The sequence below is a fragment of the Berghia stephanieae genome, chromosome 1, assembly GCF_034508935.2.
Source record: "Berghia stephanieae isolate SIO BIC M18660-M18661 chromosome 1, UCSD_Bste_1.3, whole genome shotgun sequence".
NCBI classification, from domain to species: Eukaryota; Metazoa; Mollusca; class Gastropoda; order Nudibranchia; family Aeolidiidae; genus Berghia; species Berghia stephanieae.
This window is the reverse complement of record NC_088360.1, coordinates 52,255,717-52,257,715: the sequence shown is the minus strand read 5'-3', so window position 1 is coordinate 52,257,715 and position 1,999 is coordinate 52,255,717. Positions and strand designations below refer to the sequence as shown.

The 1,999-nt window shown below is 34.0% G+C and overlaps 1 protein-coding gene across 4 annotated transcripts in view; it reads left to right on the top strand.

The window, feature by feature from the left end:
• The window catches only part of LOC144977196 (uncharacterized), a 55,594-nt gene extending 54,528 nt beyond the window's left edge, over positions 1-1,066 (top strand). For all 4 annotated transcript variants that reach the window (XM_078922156.1, XM_078922141.1, XM_078922150.1 and 1 more), the window contains exon 7: positions 1-1,066. This exon is cut by the window's left edge and continues 1,746 nt beyond it. The gene's annotated coding sequence lies outside the window, so the exon portion shown is untranslated.
• The last annotated feature ends 933 nt before the right edge of the window (positions 1,067-1,999 follow it).

The following is a 1,999-nucleotide window of genomic DNA, read 5'->3' as shown; positions in this document are numbered from 1 at the left end:
CAATATTTAAAAAAAATATTTTTATTACAGAATAATGTTGTATTTTAAACACATCTGTTCTTAACCCTTCTATTTCATGACCCAGCATTCTTAGCGTTTATATTGTTGTTAATTTGGACATAATTTGTACATAGTTTATCTTATTTTATCAAAACCCTCTCTTGTTATAGATTACTTATTTATTGTTTCGACTATATGAAGCTGATTGACAATGAAAGACATTCATGAAATATAAATATTTGTACCTATCAATACAAGAATTATAATGTGATCCACCGCGTTCGATTTTGTATTGTGTCGAGTTACGTCAGGCGAGGAAAGAATGGACGCTTTCAAGAACAAGTAGGCTATCCCTAATTTTAATTTTTGAAAATGTCTAATTACTCAAATACTATTCAATAGTTTTTTTTTCAAAACTTTCTGTGTGGAATGATAATTGTACTTGACGATGATAGTCATAAAAGAAAACAACAAATACATCACAGAATTCTCTTATTTTATTAAAACAAATGGGTTGGCCGAATTGTTCATATTTAAACAACAACACTATATGATAATGCTTATCCCACCCAACTTGCACATCGGGCCATCCCTAGTTAAATGGGCTATCCCATCTTACACATGGACATGTCTGTTGCGAAATGTCTGGGCTGTCCCTCTCACACATGCAGTCAATTTAATCAATTTTCCTACATTAAACACATGTTTAATGCCTTAAATTATACTTTTTTACACGTCTAAACACATTACACTGACAATTGAAATGCAAAACATTACCTGATATGATGGCATTGTTGTTTGGTGGGGAGTTTTCTTCATTCAGTCGTGAATTCGACATGTCTCGTGTTGAAGGCATGTTTGAAGGGTTCGCCCGCTTACACTTATGTACACATTGTGTTTTCGGTTAAAAACGCCCACTTTTGACCCCTATGTAATTATTTAAAAAACCGAAAAATCTGGGATAGCCCACTTGTCATTAAAAGCGTCCAAATGAACATAACATTTGAGTACATAACATTTTTATGCTTTATATTAAAGAAAATAAAGGCTTGTAAAAATTGTCAAATGCTATAATTCTGACCATTTATTTGACTTTATTAGTTAGATGTCGGTATTGGTTCACGACATAATATCAAATTGACGCGGTTTGTCACTTGTTTACAAATTGAACGAGGGAATTCCACATCATTTGACCAGTTAACTGCAGTACTATAAAAAAAACCATATCTAAAAAAATCGTCAGAAAATTCGCCCTTGAACTATCGATTTAGATGACCCTCATCCTGGCAAAAACTCTCAAACCTGGGACCGTTTAGCCAAGATGAGAGTCATTTACATCGATCGATAGTTGAAGGGCAACTGTTCTAGCCAAATGTTTAAATACGCGGTTTTCCGGAGTACGGCCGTTAAATGGTTTATTAAATGAGGGAATAGATTTGCCCCTATCTCCCGTCCTCTGGTCTCTCAATAGAGGGTGAAATTTGTTCAATTTGGTATTGACAAGCGTTATGGACTTTTTTTTGTACCTAAGAGCTGTAAGATTTGTGGGTTTTATTTATACGTGAGTACTTATCATTTTTATGACAATTGTCCTTTTTATAATTTCTTCTGTATTTTGAAAACTAAGGAACTGACTTAGTGACAAAAACATTCCTATATTTTAGCTATGATTTTGTACAAGGTTTTTGTTTCATTGCAGGGGAGACGATTCGGGACATTCACAAAACTTTTAGGAATATTAAAACCACATTTGTTACTGCCCTTTTGTAGATCAAAATGTGTGGTCAGATGATTGTGATGAACGATTATGTGTTTGCTTTTTTGTTTCTTCTTATTTTTTTTTTCTCTGCCTCCATAGAGGGGAAATCAGTTCACGCGAGGTGCATTTTTCCATTTAAAAAATCATAAACGGTAGTGTGTATGTGCTTTGGAAGAAAGTATTTCTTATTGCTTGATTGATCTTGGTGGGCGTATTACTTCGTTGCGACTCGGTTGGGAG